The following is a 16471-nucleotide window of genomic DNA, read 5'->3' as shown; positions in this document are numbered from 1 at the left end:
AAGGGATTTTTCATAGCCAAATATAAAGGAAAGAGGCTTACCTGTACCTTGTGGCCTGCCCACCTCAACCTCAGTCGTTCCCTGTCAGTGACTATGCTGTCCAGCCTCCAGGACCGATTGAGGCTGTCTGTGCGGGCACTGTCTCGACTAGTGGTCCATTGCTCCTCAAACAAAGCACTAGCCAGATCTATCTCTGCAAGCACACTTCCGCGATCCCTTCCTCTTTTGCGAACTCCACCTTTGCCTCTCTCTTTTCCCGCAGTTCCTCCCTCCAACGGCTGAACAACCATTTGCATCATAATAAGCTGAGGTTTATGTGATTGCTGTTGCATCTTTAATTTCCGGTTATGGTTCTCTTGAGCCAGCAATTTTTCAGCATGTATCACGTATTGTTCTATCCAATTCAGCTTTCCCGTGTCCCCGGTAATACACGTATATTTTACCTATTTTGTTGTTTCGTACTTCATTCCATTGATGAAGCTGCTCCTCAGGTCTGCCTCATACAGTGTGATGTCTGCCGTCGCTATGTCCTTGGGTGGTATCAGTCCACAATAGACGTTATCGACTTTCGTGAGGCGCTTAAGGTACTGGGACATTGTCTCAACTTCTTTAGGGATTCTTGCTTCAATTGATTGTGGGTACGATATGCTATTGGTGATTCAGAAGACCCTGAGGCGACGACCGTTGACTTGGATCTGATCCAGTCCTAAGACACTGTACAGCTTCATTAGGTTGTTTTCCGTGTGTGTGTGCATGTGCGTTGGTGTTTGTACGTGTACTTGATCTATCCTTTATTCGAGATTTTCTTTCCTGAAATCAGGCTCAGCCTTCAACATGTTATAAGCACTCCAATTCACAGGTTCTATTTTTTTCTTCCGTTTCTCCTTCTCTCTCTCCTCCAACGGTGACCTCAGCATTTGCAACTGCATGTTACTAAAACTTCCTTCCTCCAGAAAACCACATGCCTTGATTTACATTTTTAACTGCTTTACAGAAACTGGGCCATAATTATTTATCATATATTGTATTTTTTCTTGACCATTCCGAGTTGTCTGTCGACCCTCTTTTTGTTCGCTCTTGTTGGAGCCGATTTTCATGGATATTGGAAAAGTGAACATCTCTCTCTGTCTGTCTGTCTGTCTGTCTCTCTCTCTCACGATACCATAATCTTCTCTTTGCCAATATAACTTGTTTTTACCTCCCGACGTCCCCTCTCATTGGTTGCGACCGCCTCATTGCCTTGGTTTTCACAAACTAAGAACCCACGTAACCGGTACAGCTTTGGCGACTCCAACGTGGCACATGGTGGCTTCAAGTCTATACCGACGTTAATCTTGCTGTCTCTTAAACTCTCTCGAGACGGCAATCCTTTCACTTGAGCTTTACTCGAATATCGCGTGAGAGTTCACTGGTCCCACTTCCTGGTTCATTTATTCTCTTCGAACGAGTCTCTATGTCGGATTACTTTAGCCACAACTCTTACCCCGACCCTATTCGATTCGGAACGCGACTCTGGAGCGATCCACTTATCCCCAGTCCTCTCATGCAAAGGGGCCAATTCAGCGCTGGAGATGAAGTGAAAGACCTTCAAGGCAGTGGCGCGTACACCTCCTGGGAATCTTCAAAATCTTACCCAGTCGCAGGGTCCCAGGCGAGCCCCCAAGTTTACTGCCGTGGGATTTCAATCGACTCGACTCAAATGCTACCAAGAGCAAAGGAAAAGTTTAATTTTGAAATTTGCAGAGTGGACCCGACACATTTGCAAGACGCATCATAAAATGGACGCCTGGCGGTTTTCACATATTCCCTTTATACTATATATCGCCTTGCCTTATCACACCTCAAGCCAGGAACCTGGATCAGTCGAGTTCCTTTCCACACATGGAGTTGCTTTTTCTAATTCATGGACTGCAGATATAATAGATTATTGGCCTTGAGAGTCAGCTGAAAATTAGGTTGAACTTTACATTTTTTCTGTCTTTTTGCAAAGTTAGGTCCATACTTCTTTGTTTCAAACTGATTTCACAGATTTCACAAGAAATGATAATTTTCCATTACAGGGGATCAGGCTGACAGTGACTGAATAAGTGTGATGGAGTGAGGATGATAGTGACACAATGAGGGTGAGGTGTCAGCGTGGTAGTGATGCAGACTATGTGAGTGGATCAGGCCGATATGTACGCAGTTTGGCGGGGTCAGAGTGATTGTGATGCAGGAAGTCTGAGGGATCAGACCGATAGTGACGCAGTAAGTGTGAGGTGGTCAGGGTGATAGTGAAGCACTTCGTGTGAGGGGTCAGTGTGAGAGTGACGCAGTAAGAGTGAGTGGTCAGTTTGTTAGTGACACAGTAATTGGAGGGAGATCAGGCTGATAGGGATGCAGTAAGTGTTACTATGTCAGGCTGATCCTGACGCATAACGTGGGAGAGGACAGGGTGATAGTGACGCAGTAAGTGTGCAGGGGTCAGGCAGAGACTGTCGCAGTGAGTGTGAGACAGTCAGGGTGATAGTGAGGGAGTAGGTGTGTGCGTTCAGGCTGGCAGTGACACAGTACGTTGTGAGCATCAGGCTGATAGTGGCCAATAAAAGTGAGGTGTTAGGGGAATAGTGACGCAGTAAGTGTGAGGTGTCAGGCTGTTAGTGATGCGGTAAGTGTGAGGGGTCAGTCTGATAGTGAAGCAGTAAGTGTGGTGGGGTCAGGCTGATAGTGTCACAGTATGTGTGCAGGGTCAGGCTGATAGTGATGCAGTAAGTGTCCGTGAGTCAGAGTGATCCTAATGCAGGAAATGTGAGGGGACAGGGTGATAGTGACGCAGTGAGTATGAGGGGGTCAGCGTGATGGTGACGGAGTAAGTGTGAGTGTTCAGGCTGATATTGATGCAGTATGTTGAGGGCGTCAGGCTAATACTGGCCAGTAAGTGTTAAGTGACAGGGTGGCAGTGATGCAGGAAATGTGAGGAGTCAGACTGATAGACACGGTGAAATTGTGAGGGGTCAGGCTGATAGTGATGCAGGAAGTGTGCGAGTGTCAGGCTGATAGTGACGCAGTAAGTGTGTTGGGAGCAGAGTGATAGGAACGCAATAAGTGTGAGCGGCTCTGGATGACAGTGACAGGTCAGTATGAGGGGGAGGATGGTAGTGATCCAGTGAGTGTGAGGTGTCAGGATGACAGTGAAACAGACTGTGTGAATGTGTCATTGTGATGGTGACATGGCAAGTGTGATGGGGTCAGGGTGACAGTGACGCAGTGAGTGTGAGATGTCAGTGTGATAGTGACGCAGAACATTTGAGGGGTCAGGCTTATAGTGACGCAGTATGGGCAAGGGGTCAGGGTGACAGTGATGTAAATACACTCACAGGGCCAGGTTGTCGTAAAGCTGTAAGTGTGAGTGTCTCAGGCTGATAGTGATGAAGTAAATGCGACGGGGTAAGGTGGATAAGGTTGCAGTAAGAGTGCAGGAGTAGTGCTAGAAGTGACGCAGTAAATGTGAGTGTTGAAGCTGATACTGACGCATTAAATTTAAGGGGATCAGTCTGATCTTGACGAAGTATGTATGACATTGTCAGGATGATAGTTACGCTGTAAGTGCATGGGGGCACAATGATCTTGATGCAGCAAGAGTGGCGAGTCAGGGTGATAGTGACGCAGTAAGCATGAGTGGGTAAGTCTTAAAGTGACGCAGTATATGTGAGGGAGTCAGCCTGGTAGTGGCGCAGTATGTGTGAGATGGTCAGGCTGATATTGATGCTGTCTGACCCCTCACACTTACTGTGTCACTATCAGCCTGACTCCATCACATTTATTGTGTCAGTATCAGACTGACGCAGTTGGGGTCAAAATGATAGTGACGCAATAGGTGTAAGCGGCTCAGGATGATAGTGACACAGTGGGTGTGAGATACCAGTGTGATAGTAACGTAGTAAGTGTAAGTGTAAGGCCCTCAGTGTGATAGTGCCACAGCAAGTGTGGGGTGTCAGGGTGTAAATGACGTCGTAAGTGAGAGAGGGGCATTGCGATAGTGAAGCAGTAAGTGTGAGGGGGTCAGGCTGATAGTGACACAGTCAATGTGACGGGGCAGTGTTTTAGTGACAAGATAAGTGTGAGGCGTCAGTCTGATACTGACACAATAAATGTGATTGAGTCAGGCTGATAGTGATACAGTAAGTGTGAGGAGTCAGACAGATAGTGACACAATAAGAGTAAGGATTCAGGGTGATAGTAACATGGGAAGTGTGAGGGCGTGACGGGAAGTGTGAGGGCGTGACTGAAAGTGACGCAATAAGTGTGTGGTGGTTAGGCTGATGGTGACGCAGTAAAAATAAGACCGACAAGGTGAAAATGGCAAAGACTGTGTGAGTGGGTCAGGGTGATAGTGACGCAGTAAATGTGAGGAGGTCAGGGTGAAAGTGACGCAGTAAATGAGAGAGGATCAGAGTGAGAGTGACGCAGTAAGTCTGAGGGGTCAGACTGATATTGACGCAGTAAGTATGAAGGGGTCAAGCTGATAGTGACACAGTCAGTGTGAGGGGAGAGAGTTTTAGTTACACAGTAAGTGCAAGGCGTCAGACTGAAACTGATACAAAAAGTGTGAGTGGTTCAGGGTGATAGTGACGCAGGACGTCTGAGGAGTCAGGCTGATAGTGACGCAGTCAGTGTGATGGGGCAGAGTTTTAGTAACATGGTAAACGTGAGGCGTCAGTCTGATACTAGCGCAAAAAGTGTGATGGAGGCAGGCTGATAGTGACGCAGTAGGTTTTAGGAGTGAGGGTGATATTAACATAGGAATTGCGAGGGCGTAACTGATAGTGACGTAATATTTGTGGAGCTGTCAGGCTGATAGTGACGCAGTAAAAATGAGGATGTCAAGGTGGAACTGGTGCAGTAAGTGTGAGGAAGGCAGATGGACAGTGACGCAGTAAGTGTGAGGGGTTCACGCTGATATTGAGGCATGCAAGTGTGAGGGGCCAGGTTGATAGTGACGCTGTGTGCCGGCGGGTCTGGCTGATAACGACGCAGAGAATGTGAGTGTCTCAGTGTGACAGTGACGCATTACGTGTGAGAGGGTCAGGGTGATAATGACAGAGAAAGTGTGAGGTGGTGAGTTTGATAGTGATGCTGTAATTGTGAGCTTGGTCAGCGTGATAGTGAGGGGCTCAGGCTGATAGCGACACAGCAATTGTGAGGAGTTCAGGGTAGTAGTGACGCAAAACGTGTGAGCGGGTCAGGCTAATAGTGATGCAGTGAAGGTGAGAGTGTTGGTGTGCTAGTGACGCAGTAAGTGTGAGCCGCTCAGGATGATAGTGTCACAACATGTGCGAGGTTTCAGGTAGACACCCATGCAGTAAGTGTGACGTGTTCAGGGTGAAAGTGACACAGACATATTGAGGGTGTCAGATTGAAAGTGACACAGGAAATGTGAGGGGACAGGTTGATAGTGACACAGTAAGTGTAACGGGTCAGGCTGATAATGATATATTAATTGTGATGGAGTCAGGATAATAGTGGTGCAGTGAGTATGAGTTGTCAGGGTGATAGTGACACACACGGTGTGAGTGGGATAGAGTTATAGTGATGCAGCAAGTATGAGGAGGTTAGAGTGATAGTGTGCAGGGTCTGGCTGAAGGTGACGCAAGAAGAGTGAAAGGTTCAGGGTGATCTGGACGCACTAAGTTTGGGGGCTCAAGGTGATAGTGATGCTGTAAGTATGAGTGGGTTAGTCTGATAGTGACACAGTACATTTGAAGGGATCAGGCTGGGAGTGATGCAGTAAGCGTGAGGGGGTCAGGCTGATATTGATGCACTAAGTGAGAGGGTATCAAGGTGATGGTGACGCATGAAGTGTGAGCAGGTTAGAGAGAGAGTGACGCCGTGAGTGAGTGGGGTTTGGCTGATAGGGATGCAGTAGGTGCGCATGTGTCAGGGTGTGAGTGATGCAGGAAGTATGAGGGTGCCAGAAGTATAGTGACACATCAAGTATGAGGGGGTCAGAGTGATTGTGACGCAGTAATTCTGAGGGGATCAGGGAGATACCAACGCAGTAAGCATGAGGGGGTCAGGCTGTTAGTGACGCTGTCAGTGTGAGTGCCTCAGCCTAATAATGATGAAATAAATTTGAGAGAGTAATGCTGCTTGTCAGGTGATAAGTGTGAGTGAGTCAGGCTGGTAGTGATGCTGTACGTGTGAGTGTTGAAGCTCATAGTGAAGCAGTAGGTGTGAGGTGGTCAGTGTGATTGTGAGGCAGTAAATGTGAGAGGGTCAAGATGATAGTGACATAGATAGTTTGAGGAGGCAGTGTTGTAGTGACACCGTAAGTGTGAGGCGTCAGTCTGATACTTACATAATAAGTGTGATGGAGTCAGGCTGATAGTGACAGAGTAAGTGTAAGGAGTCAGGGTGATAGTAACATAGGAAGTGTAAGGGCGTGACTGATAGTGACAAAGAAAGTGCTTGGCAGTCAGGCTGATAGTGACGCAGTCAAAATAATGGTCTCGAAGTGAAAGTGGCGCAGTAAATGTGAGGGCGCCAGATGGATAGTGATGTAGTAAGTTTGAGGGGTTCACGCTGATATTAAGGCGGTAAGTGTGAGGGGTCAGGTCTATAGTGATGCAGTAAGTGTCGGCGGGTCAGGCTGATAGTGATGCATTCAAAGACCAAATATCCAAGGCTCACTGTAGCGCTGAATAGTGAGACTTCTCAACGCTAAGACAAAAATCAATAGTTCTCATCCTGGTCATAAATCACAATGCTTCATTTTAAAATTCTCCTCTCCTGCTTCTAGATTCACCAATGAGGGAACAAAATTTAATTGCACCACCCTGTTTATCTCTTCAAATATTTTGCAACTCTCAATGAGATTACCTCTCTTGTTTTGAAACTGTTAAAAAAAAGGCCGGATTTGCCCAATTTCAATTCAGAGGACTAACGTTCATCCATGATATCAAGGCTAAACACCATTCGTGGTATTCCTCATATGGCATTAGTATCTTTCCTAAATTGAGGATTGTAATTTCTCATACTGTCGTCCAAGTGCGGTCGAACTGAGCCACCATATATTGGAAATAATGCTTCGTTCTCGTGCCCTGAGATCCTTCTGCAGCTTTCACAACAGACTTCTACAACGGCTACAAGACTTCAATGACTTATTAAAAACTTCTCCAAGATGCATTTCTAAACATCTGTACATCAGACTTTCTACTTCAAACCTTCGCCAAATAATCTCCACACATTTCCCTCCTGACAAGTATGATAAAGTCAAATCGTTGCTATTTATTAGATCATGAGGGACATGGATAGGTTGACTCGTCACGGTGTTTTCCGGCTGGTGAGGAAGTCAAAATTTAGAAAACATCGGTTTACATTTAGAGGGTAAGGATTTAAAAGGACGTCAGGGGCAACTTTTTCAGTCGTGTCCAGAATGAGCTGCCAGAGAAATTGTTGTAGACTGGTACAACTGTAACATTTAATGGCATCTGGATGGATATAGAGTAACAAGGTTTTGAGGGATGTGGGCCAAATGTTGGCAAATGGGACCTATTAATTTAGGATAACTGTCCACCATGGTCAAGTTGGAAAGAAGGACCACTTTCCATGTTGTATTGTTCAAGGACTTGATGACTCTAGAACAACCGCAAAAACTTTGCAAATAATTCCGTCAAGACGATTTCAAGTTCCAAATCTTTGGTCAATCTTCCCCTTTTGCGCTCACAAATTCATTACCTGATGTCAGAACTTACGGATTAGTTGCTGGATCCATTCATGTAAATTGGTTCTGCATTCTTTCTAATTCCGATATTGTTTTTACGAATGTAGCTAGTGTTTATGGACTTAGCATCAATATTTCTAATACCATATTTCGATGAATATTAAAACACAACAGCATATCTAATTTGGCACCAGACGATGAGCAATTGAGTCAAAATCGATCGGACGCAGTGAGACAATGATCCTCTCTTCGTGTGGTGTACATCCGTGACTCTATAATTCTACGAAGAATCATTCCCATAACTTCAGCTGTGTCAGAATCTAGTTTGCGGTGAAAGCCTGTCAATCTGCGAAGGTACCGTTCGTCTAGGCATCTGCAAAGAATTTGGCGAAATCTTTGGGTCTTGACAATTTGTTCTTCCAAAAAATGAATTCAGTTATTTTACTAAGAAAATTGACAGGCTTGCCGCAGCTGTGATGGCCGAGAGGTTAAGGCGTTGGACTTGAAATCCACTGGGGTCTCCCTGCGCAGGTTCGAATCCTGTTCACAGCGTAGAATCTTTTAAAAGTCATTAATTCATTTGCAGAATTTGAATTTCGTGGAGCTTGAGCTTTGCATTCAATCGAAAGTAAATTTTCAACTGTGAAGAATCCTAAGTAATTTCAAGACTGACCCAGCCATCTAACTGAATAAATTATGTGTCGAGACACAAAAAGCCACCAACTTCCAACACGAATCAGTGTCAACACATTTGTCGAACTATCATGAAATTTGGATGTTCGGGGAGTGGAATTCAGCAAAACAAGAAGCAATGCAATGCATGTACCTGCAGGTGATGACATCTTTTTCAGGATCAGTTGAAAGTCAAGCTGAGAAAGTTCAACCTAATTTACAGCTGACTCTCAAGGCCAATACATGGATTTTAGTAAGGCATTTGATAAGGTTCCCCATGGTAGGCTTATGCGGAAAGTCAGGAGGCATGGGATAGAGGGAACTTTGGCCAATTGGATAGAAAACTGGCTAACCGGTCGAACGCAGAGAGTGGTGGTAGATGGTAAATATTCAGCCTGGAGCCCAGTTACAAGTGGAGTTCCGCAGGGATCAGTTCTGGGTCCTCTGCTGTTTGTAATTTTTATTAATGACTTAGATGAGGGAGTCGAAGGGTGGGTCAGTAAATTTGCAGATGATACGAAGATAGGTGGAGTTGTGGACAGTGAGGAGGGCTGTTGTCGGCTGCAGAGGGACTTAGATATGATGCAGAGCTGGGCTGAGGAGTGGCAGATGGAGTTCAACCCTGCCAAGTGTGAGGTTGTCCATTTTGGAAGAACAAATAAGAATGCGGAATACAGGGTTAATGGTAGGGTTCTTAGTCAGGTGGAGGAACAGAGGGATCTTGGGGTCTATGTACATAGATCTTTGAAGGTTGCCACTCAGGTGGATAGAGTTTGTAAGAAGGCCTATGGAGTATTATCGTTCATTAGCAGAGGGATTGAATTCAAGAGTCGTGAAGTGATGTTGCAGCTGTACAGGACTTTGGTTAGGCCACAGTTGGAGTACTGTGTGCAGTTCTGGTCGCCTCACTTTAGGAAAGATGTGGAAGCTTTGGAGAGGGTGCAGAGAAGATTTACCAGGATGTTGCCTGGAATGGAGAGGAAGTCGTACGAGGATAGGTTGAGAGTTCTCGGCCTTTTCTCGTTGGAACGGCGAAGGATGAGGGGTGACTTGATAGAGGTTTATAAGATGATCAGAGGAATAGATAGAGTAGACAGTCAGAAACTTTTTCCCCGGGTACAACAGAGTGTTACAAGGGGACATAAATTTAAGGTGAAGGGTGGAAGGTATAGGGGAGATGTCAGGGGTGGGTTCTTTACCCAGAGAGTGGTGGGGGCATGGAATGCGCTGCCCGTGGGAGTGGTCGAGTCGGAATCATTGGCGACCTTTAAGCGGCATTTGGATAGGTACATGGATGGGTACTTAATCTAGGTTAGAAGTTCGGCACAACATCGTGGGCCGAAGGGCCTGTTCTGTGCTGTATTGTTCTATGTTCTATGTTCTATGTTCTAATAATCTATTATATCAGCAGTCAATGAATTAGAAAAAAGCAATTCCATGTGTGGAAAGGAACTCGACTGATTCAGGTTCCTGGCTTGCGATGTGAAAAGGCAGGGCGATATCAGCGGAGTAGAATTTTCTGGAAATATTAGAAATGGAATGTTAACGGTCTTCTGCTGTCCACATGCGTAAGAAACTGTGCATTAAGAACTGAAATTGAAAATTAACGATGAAAATCAGACTGAGCCCTCTGTTTGTGGTGTAGCATTGTTCAGAACAATTGGTTGTTGTTGAGGCTAAAATTGACCAAAATAATCGATGGGGAACTTATCCACGGCCTTCGTTGGAGCAGTTGGTGTGGAGAGCTCAGCTTGAAGAACCAAATGCCAATTATTCATCATGGCTGTCTGCATTGCTTAGTTAAACATACTCCCAGTTTAATGAAAAAAACCTTTGCTATCAGAGTTAGATGTTTTCATGTCAGCATGTTCAGATATGAGAAGACACTCCATGGAGTAGATGTGACTTAAATATTGACTCTAACGTCAGAGATGTTGACACATTTCTGCACCAAAACAGCACTATCATTGGTATCAAATCAAACTGAACAAAGGACTAGTCACTTCGACATTTCCTGTCTGCAGACTCTGCCAATAGACCGTTCAGGCCCGATGTAGGAATAGGGCGTGGTGACATCTGTTCGCAAGTGGATCACTTCATTCTTGCTCACGATCCGTAAACCGTAATTCATTTTGAACTTCTTAGCCATCAGCATGGTAAGTGGTACATAATGCACAGGTTTGCTTCTCGAAAGAAAGAGCGAAATCTTATTCAATGCAGACGCAAATTCAAGTTGTCCCTGGTCGACCAGAAGACAGATGTCGCGAAACAAAATGAATACAGAAAACAATCAATGTTTTCTGGGAGTCAAAAAGATGTACTGGAAGAACGGAAACATATATTTGGAACTAAAGTCACATACCACTTCCACAGACTAAACGTTCTTGAACCGTTATCTTAATTTGAATTTCCTGTCCACAATTGCTGCACAAATTATCTTAACAACTCAGAACTTTGTGTTCTTTGATATTCTCTCCTTCATGTTTCTCTTGATTTTGAAACTAAAACCGAGCAATAGTAATGCACCCTATTTCACTTGCAAAGATCAGAAGATCAATTTATAAGAGAACAGAAATAAAGCTACGTCTGTCTTGCGAGAGAAAACACAGTTACCATTTCGACTCGAAAAAGTCTTCTTCAGAAGTCTGCGGAATGAACTCGAAATAGTAGACCGAAAATGAAAAAAAGAAGCCAAAATGCCGCGAATACACCACCCGCAAGTGCATCAAGTCCGACTCGAATATGCCGGATTCCTCCCATCAACATCAGTGGAGAACGGAACAAAGCTCATCCTGCAGTTGTCAACCTGTTATGACGTAGTTTGTAAAGTCAGAAATATGATTAGGTAAGAAGCGGGATGAAAGCGGGATATAGGAAGTCTGAAAAAACAAGTGCGTGCTTTCCTTTGAAGTAGGTTGGATGTGATGAAAATGGAAATTAACTACAGTGAGGGGGGGCTTAATTAATACTCAGCATCGTTGCAACACACAGGGATGCAATTCTTTTTCCTAGGTTTCTGTTCTGCCATTTTATAATCACGACTGCTGTCGGGTTTGGTTTCCATTCCAGGCTTAGGTGACAGCCTGATAGAAATTTGCACATTCACCCAATTTCTGTGTGGTTGCTCTGGTTTGCTGCCACATTCTAAACATTTGCAGGTTATTTGGAATCGCCATTGAACGCACACGGTTACAGAGACAGTGATGTCTCTGTAATAGGAGTGTCTGGATAGGACGTACTTCAGAGGATATTTGTGAACTTAAATAACAGAGTGGGGTTAGTCTGCTGTTTCCTGGGTGAGCTATATGGACAGAGAGGGGTCAGGGTCTTCTTCCCTGAGGGAGATACGTTCACAGAGTTGGGTTAGTTGCTCTTACCTGTTTCAGTCACGCAGATACAGTAGGGTCAGTCTGCCCTTCCCTGGGCGAATTTCTTTCACAGAGTGGTGACAGTCTGCTCTTCCCTGCGTGAGTGAAATAGAAAGAGCGGGGTCAGTATTCTCTTCCCTCGATAATTTATGTTGACAGCCTGGCTTCCGTCTGCTTTTCCCTGGTGAGTTACATTGGTAGAGTGGGGTTAGTGTTCATTCATTGGGTGAGTGCCATAGACAGAATGGGATCAGTCTGCTCTTCCCTGCGGAAATTACATTTATAGAGTGGTGTCAGACTGCTCTTCAGAGAATGACTTATATTGACAGTGTGGGATCAGTCTGCTGAGTTACACTGAGAGTGTGGGGTCAGTTTGCCCTTCCCTCAGTGAGTTACATTGACAGAGTGGCGTCAGGAGTGGCGTCTTTGAGGAGTTGACAAAAGTAACTCGTCCCCTACATCTTTGGGATAATTAGGGATGGGCAGTGAATCTTATCTCATTGAAAGTCAATTGTGTCCCAGAAATGCATTTCTAATAATTGCATGTACTAATTCGACACTGCAAGCGGTCGGGAATAATTTGAGGAGAGGTGCAGGGAAGAATAATTGAAGTCAAATGCACTGATGCCGAGGAGACATGACACAAGAAGTGAATGTGGAGCTGATGGTGCAAGGCTCAGTGTCAGTGCTATTGGTTCAGCATTTATTTCTCACTGTTCGCAATGACTCACACACCGCTGATGTCAATTCACAACAATGAGCCTGTTCATCTTGGTTTGAAAATCCCTGCGTGTGTATTAACGTGGTTAATGGGACGCGAGAGGAGATGAGCACATCCTCTATATTCTGTCAGTTTAAACAGATGAAAATATCGGTTGGATGCCAATGCAAGAGGATACTGTCTTTTTCTGTGCCTTTTCAGTGGGGCATGCTCAGCATTGAAATGTCTGCTTTTGCACAAGCAGAGTTTGATTGCCATTCATACTGAGCAACGCTAATACAGAAAACGCGTTTTCGAATTCCTGTGATCAAGTGGTTTAGACATTGCACATATGGACGACAAATCTGGTTTTTAACGTGGTGCCGTGGCTTAGCTGGTGAAAGCACCTCCCATCACACTGGTGCCTGCTCATTGTATTGAAAGCTCGTTATTTCTCGCAAGTATTGTGTTGCTGATCGAGACACTCAGTGTCTGTTTGAATTGCTTTATATTCTGATTTCGAGATCCGGCTTCATTTTCCAGGTTTAAATCCAGCAGTGTATGTTGCTCTTTTTAACTACTATTTTAACTTCTGCTTCTCATCCTCTTATTCTCATTCCTTCATTCCCAGTTTTGTGGAAATTATGTGGTGAGGCAGGAGACACTGCAGCATTCCCGGGGAATGTTGTGGTAATGGCACTGACACCACGACATGATCACCCTCATTCTATGCTGTCACCATTCATTTGTTGTGCACCAAAAGTAAATGCATCCTTGTTCTTGTTCAGCTATCATGTAAATACTTTCTTTTTCTGTTGGATAAGGAATTCAACTTTAACTTCGAAAGGGTCTTTAGATTTTGAGGAAGAAATGTCTCCTTGCCTCAGGTCGAAGTGATAGACGCATTATCCAGAGAATGTGAGACTACTTCGACAGACTCCAGCCAGGCGTCAGAAAGCCTCTCAGCAATTCGAATCTCAAACTGTCTCTGAATGTCAGGCTTTTCAAGAGCAGAAATGGGAAATGAGGGATATGGACAGCCAAAGAGTAGGAGAATGTGAAAAAGGCCCAGGAGGATACAGAGACAAATATAGAAAAAACAAAGACACATATTGAGGCAGACACTAAAAGAAACAATTCTCCATTCGGCGTGACTGCTAAATAACAGAAAGCAAAAAGAAATGTAGCCATTAAAACATAGCCTTCCACCAGCTCAGGAAAATGAAAGCAGCATGACAGCTGATTAAGTCATTTTAAGATTGTAAATTCAACGTTTGTAAGCTCAAGAGTGATTTTGATAAATATCCTGACTCGACAGGTAAGATTATCATTTTCCCAACAGTATAATCTAGAAATCTATAACTAACCTGTTTCCTGTCCATCCAAAAAAAAATCTGTTTCTCTCCACAGATGTTGCCAGGTGTAGCGGGTTTCTTTATCAATTCTCGTTTTTAGTTCAGCTTTCCAAAACCTGCATCTTTTTGATTTTTGATAACCTGGCACAAAACCAAGCATTACCAGGTTCGGACCAGTGGTCAGAAATACTGGTACCACGATATATTTGCAAAATAAAACATTCATTCCCTGTCCGAAAATAGAACTAATGCCATGGCAGTTCTAGTTGCAAATCCTACCTACGCGATTACACTGAATGAAGACAGACGCTCCTTTCATTTCAGATCAGTTTCACTGCAGATTGGAACCCATGGTGCAGTCTGGTTTAAAGACATTCGTCTAATCCATTCCCAGTTTCCAGCTTTGGTCCATAACCTTATGTGTTCTGATGTTTCCAGTGCAAATGGCAGTGAGGTTCTCGCTTTGATCTTAGATGACACAACAATGGAATTGAAGTTTGACATAGTCACACTGTGTTATTACCCACGTCGTGTCTCCGACAGAAAGAGACACACAGACACATTCCCCAAGAGCGGCAGAGTTCTCAGGATTTGACCAGCTCCTTGTGCTTCACTTCAGCTGTCCGCTCCAACATGCAAGTTCAACCAAGGCAGCTTTTGGTTAAACCAAAGCCAGTTCTACAGACAATGAGAGACGTTGATCTGAGCTAGAATTTGAAAGTGGGCGAAAGAAACTGTAAATTCGAAAACCCAAACCCTTCCGTTCCTGACAGACAACAGGAATGGACTAGCACGCTACATCCTCGTGATTTTAAATGCGAACGGACAATCCCCTAACTCGATGTCAGGCGTGTTACCAATTCCGTCATTGACCCAAAGACCAGGTTTGGCTGTGACAGTTTGTCGAAAGGTAATGTAAACGTCCACATCAGGGAAACAGCATTCACAAGTTGAAAAATCAGCAAACATAATCACCATCACTGTTTCATTTGGAAGTCCCCACTCTGTGAACCATTTCCTTTCACTGTACTTTCATATTTGAAGTTTTTTACATTCCAGAGCCTGAACTAATTCAGCGAGAAACCACTGGTCATTTCGAGCTCGTCATCCGGAATGAGGCGAGTTGAACGATGTCTTTCTTGCTGCCAAAACATCAGCGCAGCTCAAAACGAGCTCACGTAAGCATCAGTCTTTACTTAACTTGTTGCAGTATATCTGCTCAACAACATCAGATTATCGCAGCATTGCCTTCTTCACATTGAAACCAAGGATGATAATATGAACCGACTTGGAAACTTGGAGAGAGAAACACTGCTGACGAAGACGACTATGACGTGAAGATCAGGCACTAGAGTTTGTACAGATCCCAAAGGCTACTGCAGTATCAATGAACATCCCTGCATACGAGGCTTATTTTGCATTGCCCAGAACAGGCTTTCATTCTCAGTTAGGAGATGGAGATTTAATTCTCTTCTTGTGAATTATCCGAATGAAAACTAAATCCTGGCTGCACCCAGAACACACACACGGATCCTGCCAGAACAATTCAGTGATCGATCAGAATCTTTCTGGAAGGACAATGGCAGCAAATACAAGCGAAAGCTATCACCGCAATTACCCCTCCCAGGTTCTCGCGTTTCCCAGTTGAAAATATTTTGCTGTTCTTTCAATGTCACTACGTCTAAACCCTTGCCTCATGGCATTATGTCTGTACCCCGCAACGGAGGACATCCAGGGTTATGCGGAGTAACTCAAAATCTCAATCTCTCAATTAGGCATTGACGGTGCATCCCATCACATTGAGCAATGACTTTATCCCAGTAATACGTTTCCGAAAGCTGCAGTTTCTAAGGGAACACTTGCAAGCTGTCGGGAATAAGTTGAGAAGTGGAACGGAAGAGAGGAAAATGTGAAAGGCAGTGATGACTGGGAGGCATGAGACAGCAAGTGAGTGAGGAGCTGGTGTTGCAACGTTCAATGTCAGTGTCAGTATTTACTGACCACTATTCACTCTGACTCACACACCACTATTAACAATTCACCACAATGAGCCCATTCCTCTTAGTGTGAGTTTACCTTTGCGGATATTAACGCGGTTAAAGGTGCCCAAGAGGATGGATGGATCCGCGTTATCCTGTCAGTTTAAACAGGCTAAGTTATCAGTTTACAACAAAAGCAATAAGAGATTGCCTCTTCCTGTGCATTTTCAGTGGAGAATATCCAGCTTTGAACTCTTCTGCATAACCAGAGGCTGTTTTAAATTTACACTGAGTAACTGTGAAACACCCAAAAAATGAGTCCGAGTTCCTGTGTTCGAATAGTCAAGTAAATGCACGCATAGTTTTGAATCGTTGAGCTTGGGCAGTCCCTCAACCTTAGTTAGTGAAAGTTCCTGTGAAAAAACAGCTAAATATGGGATCAAATCCTGACATCTCACTGCTTATAGGTCTTTCATGAAAAACAGAGTTCCAGACTTCACCTGTGGTTCTGGTCTTGGTGGGAATTCAAATCAATGACTGGATCGAGGTTATAGTTTAAAGACAGCTCCTTCGACACCTCTGCCACGCTGCCACACTAACCCCCGCAACCACGGTTTTCATGATTAATGTTTCAGCATCGCCTCACTTCAGGCACTTACCCACACACACTTTCAATGGCGAACTTGGTGTAAGTT

General features: G+C 44.5%; 1 non-coding gene across 1 annotated transcript; it reads left to right on the top strand.

Annotated features, from left to right (window-relative positions):
• The first annotated feature begins 8172 nt into the window (after positions 1-8172).
• Positions 8173-8254, top strand: trnas-uga (transfer RNA serine (anticodon UGA)). The gene has a single exon. It is a non-coding gene; the product is annotated as a tRNA-Ser (tRNA).
• Positions 8255-16471: the final 8217 nt, after the last annotated feature.

The sequence above is a fragment of the Chiloscyllium plagiosum genome, unplaced genomic scaffold (genome assembly GCF_037043375.1).
Source record: "Chiloscyllium plagiosum isolate Xiang-an unplaced genomic scaffold, Cpla_swu_hap1 HiC_scaffold_42, whole genome shotgun sequence".
NCBI classification, from domain to species: Eukaryota; Metazoa; Chordata; class Chondrichthyes; order Orectolobiformes; family Hemiscylliidae; genus Chiloscyllium; species Chiloscyllium plagiosum.
Note: the sequence above shows the minus strand (reverse complement) of the source record. Positions and strands in the feature narration are given on the sequence as shown.